Genomic DNA, 8,338 nt, shown 5'->3' with positions numbered 1-8,338 from the left:
ATGGTTACAGACCAGATCTCTATGGTTACAGACCTATATACAGACCAGACCTTCTATGGTTACAGGCCTATATACAGACCAGATCTCTATGGTTACAGACCAGACCTTCTATGGTTACAGACCTATACACAGACCAGATCTCTATGGTTACAGACCTATACACAGACCAGATCTCTATGGTTACAGACCAGATCTCTATGGTTACAGACCTATATACAGACCAGACCTCTATGGTTACAGGCCTATATACAGACCAGATCTCTACGGTTACAGACCAGACCTTCTATGGTTACAGGTCTATACACAGACCAGACCTCTATGGTTACAGGCCTATACACAGACCAGATCTCTATGGTTACAGACCTATACACAGACCAGATCTCTATGGTTACAGACCAGATCTCTATGGTTACAGACCTATACACAGACCAGACCTCTATGGTTACAGACCAGACCTCTATGGTTACAGGCCTATATACAGACCAGATCTCTATGGTTACAGACCAGACCTCTATGGTTACAGGTCTATACACAGACCAGACCTCTATGGTTACAGACCTATACACAGACCAGATCTCTATGGTTACAGGCCTATACACAGACCAGACCTCTATGGTTACAGACCAGATCTCTATGGTTACAGACCTATACACAGACCAGACCTTCTATGGTTACAGACCAGAACTCTATGGTTACAGACCTATACACAGACCAGATCTCTATGGTAACAGACCTATACACAGACCAGATCTCTATGGTTACAGGCCTATACACAGACCAGATCTCTATGGTTACAGGCCTATACACAGACCAGACCTTCTATGGTTACAGACCAGATCTCTATGGTTACAGACCTATACACAGACCAGATCTCTATGGTTACAGACCTATACACAGACCAGACCTTCTATGGTTACAGACCAGATCTCTATGGTTACAGACCAGAACTCTATGGTTACAGGTCTATATACAGACCAGACCTTCTATGGTTACAGGCCTATATACAGACCAGACCTCTATGGTTACAGACCAGAACTCTATGGTTACAGGTCTATATACAGACCAGACCTTCTATGGTTACAGGCCTATACACAGACCAGACCTTCTATGGTTACAGACCAGATCTCTATGGTTACAGACCTATACACAGACCAGATCTCTATGGTTACAGGTCTATACACAGACCAGATCTCTATGGTTACAGACCAATATACAGACCAGATCTCTATGGTTACAGACCAGATCTCTATGGTTACAGACCTATACACAGACCAGACCTTCTATGGTTACAGACCAGAACTCTATGGTTACAGACCTATACACAGACCAGATCTCTATGGTAACAGACCTATACACAGACCAGATCTCTATGGTTACAGGCCTATACACAGACCAGATCTCTATGGTTACAGGCCTATACACAGACCAGACCTTCTATGGTTACAGACCAGATCTCTATGGTTACAGACCTATACACAGACCAGACCTTCTATGGTTACAGACCAGATCTCTATGGTTACAGACCAGATCTCTATGGTTACAGGTCTATATACAGACCAGACCTTCTATGGTTAGAGACCAGATCTCTATGGTTACAGGTCTATATACAGACCAGACCTTCTATGGTTACAGGCCTATACACAGACCAGACCTTCTATGGTTACAGACCAGATCTCTATGGTTACAGGTCTATATACAGACCAGACCTCTATGGTTACAGACCAGATCTCTATGGTTACAGACCAGATCTCTATGGTTACAGGTCTATATACAGACCAGACCTTCTATGGTTACAGGACTATACACAGACCAGACCTTCTATGGTTACAGACCAGATCTCTATGGTTACAGACCTATACACAGACCAGATCTCTATGGTTACAGGTCTATACACAGACCAGATCTCTATGGTTACAGACATATATACAGACCAGACCTTCTATGGTTACAGACCAGACCTCTATGGTTACAGGCCTATATACAGACCAGATCTCTATGGTTACAGGCCTATATACAGACCAGATCTCTATGGTTACAGACCAGATCTCTATGGTTACAGGCCTATATACAGACCAGACCTTCTATGGTTACAGACCAGATCTCTATGGTTACAGGCCTATACACAGACCAGACCTTCTATGGTTACAAGCCTATACACAGACCAGATCTCTATGGTTACAGGTCTATACACAGACCAGATCTCTATGGTTACAGGCCTATATACAGACCAGACCTTCTATGGTTACAGACCAGATCTCTATGGTTAGAGACCAGATCTCTATGGTTACAGACCAGATCTCTATGGTTACAGGCCTATACACAGACCAGACCTTCTATGGTTACAGGCCTATACACAGACCAGATCTCTATGGTTACAGGTCTACACAGACCAGATCTCTATGGTTACAGGCCTATATACAGACCAGACCTTCTATGGTTACAGACCAGATCTCTATGGTTACAGACCTATACACAGACCAGACCTTCTATGGTTACAGACCAGATCTCTATGGTTACAGACCAGAACTCTATGGTTACAGGTCTATATACAGACCAGACCTTCTATGGTTACAGGCCTATACACAGACCAGACCTTCTATGGTTACAGACCAGATCTCTATGGTTACAGACCTATACACAGACCAGATCTCTATGGTTACAGGTCTATACACAGACCAGATCTCTATGGTTACAGACCTATATACAGACCAGATCTCTATGGTTACAGACCAGAACTCTATGGTTACAGGTCTATATACAGACCAGACCTTCTATGGTTACAGGCCTATATACAGACCAGACCTCTATGGTTACAGACCAGATCTCTATGGTTACAGGCCTATACACAGACCAGACCTTCTATGGTTACAGACCAGATCTCTATGGTTACAGACCAGAACTCTATGGTTACAGGTCTATATACAGACCAGACCTTCTATGGTTACAGGCCTATACACAGACCAGACCTTCTATGGTTACAGACCAGATCTCTATGGTTACAGACCTATACACAGACCAGATCTCTATGGTTACAGGTCTATACACAGACCAGATCTCTATGGTTACAGACCTATATACAGACCAGACCTTCTATGGTTACAGGCCTATATACAGACCAGATCTCTATGGTTACAGGCCTATATACAGACCAGATCTCTATGGTTACAGACCAGATCTCTATGGTTACAGGCCTATATACAGACCAGACCTTCTATGGTTACAGACCAGATCTCTATGGTTACAGGCCTATACACAGACCAGACCTTCTATGGTTACAGGCCTATACACAGACCAGATCTCTATGGTTACAGGTCTATACACAGACCAGATCTCTATGGTTACAGGTCTATACACAGACCAGATCTCTATGGTTACAGGCCTATATACAGACCAGACGTTCTATGGTTACAGGCCTATATACAGACCAGACCTTCTATGGTTACAGGTCTACACAGACCAGATCTCTATGGTTACAGGACTATATACAGACCAGACCTTCTATGGTTAGAGACCAGATCTCTATGGTTACAGGCCTATACACAGACCAGACCTTCTATGGTTACAGGCCTATACACAGACCAGATCTCTATGGTTACAGGTCTACACAGACCAGATCTCTATGGTTACAGGACTATATACAGACCAGACCTTCTACGGTTACAGACCAGATCTCTATGGTTACAGACCTATACACAGACCAGACCTTCTATGGTTACAGACCAGACCTCTATGGTTACAGGCCTATATACAGACCAGATCTCTATGGTTACAGGTCTATATACAGACCAGATCTCTATGGTTACAGGCCTATACACAGACCAGATCTCTATGGTTACAGGCCTATATACAGACCAGATCTCTATGGTTACAGGTCTATATACAGACCAGATCTCTATGGTTACAGGTCTATATACAGACCAGACCTTCTGTGGTTACAGGCCTATACACAGACCAGATCTCTATGGTTACAGGTCTATATACAGACCAGACCTTCTGTGGTTACAGGCCTATACACAGACCAGATCTCTATGGTTACAGGTCTATATACAGACCAGATCTCTATGGTTACAGGCCTATATACAGACCAGATCTCTATGGTTACAGGCCTATACACAGACCAGATCTCTATGGTTACAGGCCTATACACAGACCAGATCTCTATGGTTACAGGCCTATACACAGACCAGATCTCTATGGTTACAGGTCTATATACAGACCAGATCTCTATGGTTACAGGCCTATATACAGACCAGATCTCTATGGTTACAGGCCTATACACAGACCAGATCTCTATGGTTACAGGCCTATACACAGACCAGATCTCTATGGTTACAGGCCTATACACAGACCAGATCTCTATGGTTACAGGCCTATACACAGACCAGATCTCTATGGTTACAGGTCTATATACAGACCAGATCTCTATGGTTACAGGCCTATATACAGACCAGATCTCTATGGTTACAGGCCTATACACAGACCAGATCTCTATGGTTATAGGCCTATACACAGACCAGATCTCTATGGTTACAGGCCTATACACAGACCAGACCTTCTATGGTTACAGACCAGATCTCTATGGTTACAGACCTATACACAGACCAGATCTCTATGGTTACAGGCCTATACACAGACCAGATCTCTATGGTTACAGGCCTATACACAGACCAGACCTTCTATGGTTACAGACCAGATCTCTATGGTTACAGACCTATACACAGACCAGATCTCTATGGTTACAGACCTATACACAGACCAGACCTCTATGGTTACAGACCAGACCTCTATGGTTACAGGTCTATATACAGACCAGACCTTCTATGGTTACAGGCCTATACACAGACCAGACCTTCTATGGTTACAGACCAGATCTCTATGGTTACAGACCTATACACAGACCAGATCTCTATGGTTACAGGTCTATACACAGACCAGATCTCTATGGTTACAGACCAATATACAGACCAGATCTCTATGGTTACAGACCAGATCTCTATGGTTACAGACCTATACACAGACCAGACCTTCTATGGTTACAGACCAGAACTCTATGGTTACAGACCTATACACAGACCAGATCTCTATGGTAACAGACCTATACACAGACCAGATCTCTATGGTTACAGGCCTATACACAGACCAGATCTCTATGGTTACAGGCCTATACACAGACCAGACCTTCTATGGTTACAGACCAGATCTCTATGGTTACAGACCTATACACAGACCAGACCTTCTATGGTTACAGACCAGATCTCTATGGTTACAGACCAGAACTCTATGGTTACAGGTCTATATACAGACCAGACCTTCTATGGTTACAGACCAGAACTCTATGGTTACAGGTCTATATACAGACCAGACCTTCTATGGTTACAGGCATATATACAGACCAGACCTCTATGGTTACAGACCAGATCTCTATGGTTACAGGCCTATACACAGACCAGACCTTCTATGGTTACAGACCAGATCTCTATGGTTACAGACCAGAACTCTATGGTTACAGGTCTATATACAGACCAGACCTTCTATGGTTACAGGACTATACACAGACCAGACCTTCTATGGTTACAGACCAGATCTCTATGGTTACAGACCTATACACAGACCAGATCTCTATGGTTACAGGTCTATACACAGACCAGATCTCTATGGTTACAGACATATATACAGACCAGACCTTCTATGGTTACAGACCAGACCTCTATGGTTACAGGCCTATATACAGACCAGATCTCTATGGTTACAGGCCTATATACAGACCAGATCTCTATGGTTACAGACCAGATCTCTATGGTTACAGGCCTATATACAGACCAGACCTTCTATGGTTACAGACCAGATCTCTATGGTTACAGGCCTATACACAGACCAGACCTTCTATGGTTACAAGCCTATACACAGACCAGATCTCTATGGTTACAGGTCTATACACAGACCAGATCTCTATGGTTACAGGCCTATATACAGACCAGACCTTCTATGGTTACAGACCAGATCTCTATGGTTAGAGACCAGATCTCTATGGTTACAGACCAGATCTCTATGGTTACAGGCCTATACACAGACCAGACCTTCTATGGTTACAGGCCTATACACAGACCAGATCTCTATGGTTACAGGTCTACACAGACCAGATCTCTATGGTTACAGGCCTATATACAGACCAGACCTTCTATGGTTACAGACCAGATCTCTATGGTTACAGACCTATACACAGACCAGACCTTCTATGGTTACAGACCAGATCTCTATGGTTACAGACCAGAACTCTATGGTTACAGGTCTATATACAGACCAGACCTTCTATGGTTACAGGCCTATACACAGACCAGACCTTCTATGGTTACAGACCAGATCTCTATGGTTACAGACCTATACACAGACCAGATCTCTATGGTTACAGGTCTATACACAGACCAGATCTCTATGGTTACAGACCTATATACAGACCAGATCTCTATGGTTACAGACCAGAACTCTATGGTTACAGGTCTATATACAGACCAGACCTTCTATGGTTACAGGCCTATATACAGACCAGACCTCTATGGTTACAGACCAGATCTCTATGGTTACAGGCCTATACACAGACCAGACCTTCTATGGTTACAGACCAGATCTCTATGGTTACAGACCAGAACTCTATGGTTACAGGTCTATATACAGACCAGACCTTCTATGGTTACAGGCCTATACACAGACCAGACCTTCTATGGTTACAGACCAGATCTCTATGGTTACAGACCTATACACAGACCAGATCTCTATGGTTACAGGTCTATACACAGACCAGATCTCTATGGTTACAGACCTATATACAGACCAGACCTTCTATGGTTACAGGCCTATATACAGACCAGATCTCTATGGTTACAGGCCTATATACAGACCAGATCTCTATGGTTACAGACCAGATCTCTATGGTTACAGGCCTATATACAGACCAGACCTTCTATGGTTACAGACCAGATCTCTATGGTTACAGGCCTATACACAGACCAGACCTTCTATGGTTACAGGCCTATACACAGACCAGATCTCTATGGTTACAGGTCTATACACAGACCAGATCTCTATGGTTACAGGTCTATACACAGACCAGATCTCTATGGTTACAGGCCTATATACAGACCAGACGTTCTATGGTTACAGGCCTATATACAGACCAGACCTTCTATGGTTACAGGTCTACACAGACCAGATCTCTATGGTTACAGGACTATATACAGACCAGACCTTCTATGGTTAGAGACCAGATCTCTATGGTTACAGGCCTATACACAGACCAGACCTTCTATGGTTACAGGCCTATACACAGACCAGATCTCTATGGTTACAGGTCTACACAGACCAGATCTCTATGGTTACAGGACTATATACAGACCAGACCTTCTACGGTTACAGACCAGATCTCTATGGTTACAGACCTATACACAGACCAGACCTTCTATGGTTACAGACCAGACCTCTATGGTTACAGGCCTATATACAGACCAGATCTCTATGGTTACAGGTCTATATACAGACCAGATCTCTATGGTTACAGGCCTATACACAGACCAGATCTCTATGGTTACAGGCCTATATACAGACCAGATCTCTATGGTTACAGGTCTATATACAGACCAGATCTCTATGGTTACAGGTCTATATACAGACCAGACCTTCTGTGGTTACAGGCCTATACACAGACCAGATCTCTATGGTTACAGGTCTATATACAGACCAGACCTTCTGTGGTTACAGGCCTATACACAGACCAGATCTCTATGGTTACAGGTCTATATACAGACCAGATCTCTATGGTTACAGGCCTATATACAGACCAGATCTCTATGGTTACAGGCCTATACACAGACCAGATCTCTATGGTTACAGGCCTATACACAGACCAGATCTCTATGGTTACAGGCCTATACACAGACCAGATCTCTATGGTTACAGGTCTATATACAGACCAGATCTCTATGGTTACAGGCCTATATACAGACCAGATCTCTATGGTTACAGGCCTATACACAGACCAGATCTCTATGGTTACAGGCCTATACACAGACCAGATCTCTATGGTTACAGGCCTATACACAGACCAGATCTCTATGGTTACAGGCCTATACACAGACCAGATCTCTATGGTTACAGGTCTATATACAGACCAGATCTCTATGGTTACAGGCCTATATACAGACCAGATCTCTATGGTTACAGGCCTATACACAGACCAGATCTCTATGGTTATAGGCCTATACACAGACCAGATCTCTATGGTTACAGGCCTATACACAGACCAGACCTTCTATGGTTACAGACCAGATCTCTATGGTTACAGACC

Source organism: Oncorhynchus masou, unplaced genomic scaffold, assembly GCF_036934945.1.
Source record: "Oncorhynchus masou masou isolate Uvic2021 unplaced genomic scaffold, UVic_Omas_1.1 unplaced_scaffold_769, whole genome shotgun sequence".
Taxonomy (NCBI): domain Eukaryota; kingdom Metazoa; phylum Chordata; class Actinopteri; order Salmoniformes; family Salmonidae; genus Oncorhynchus; species Oncorhynchus masou.
Note: the sequence above shows the minus strand (reverse complement) of the source record.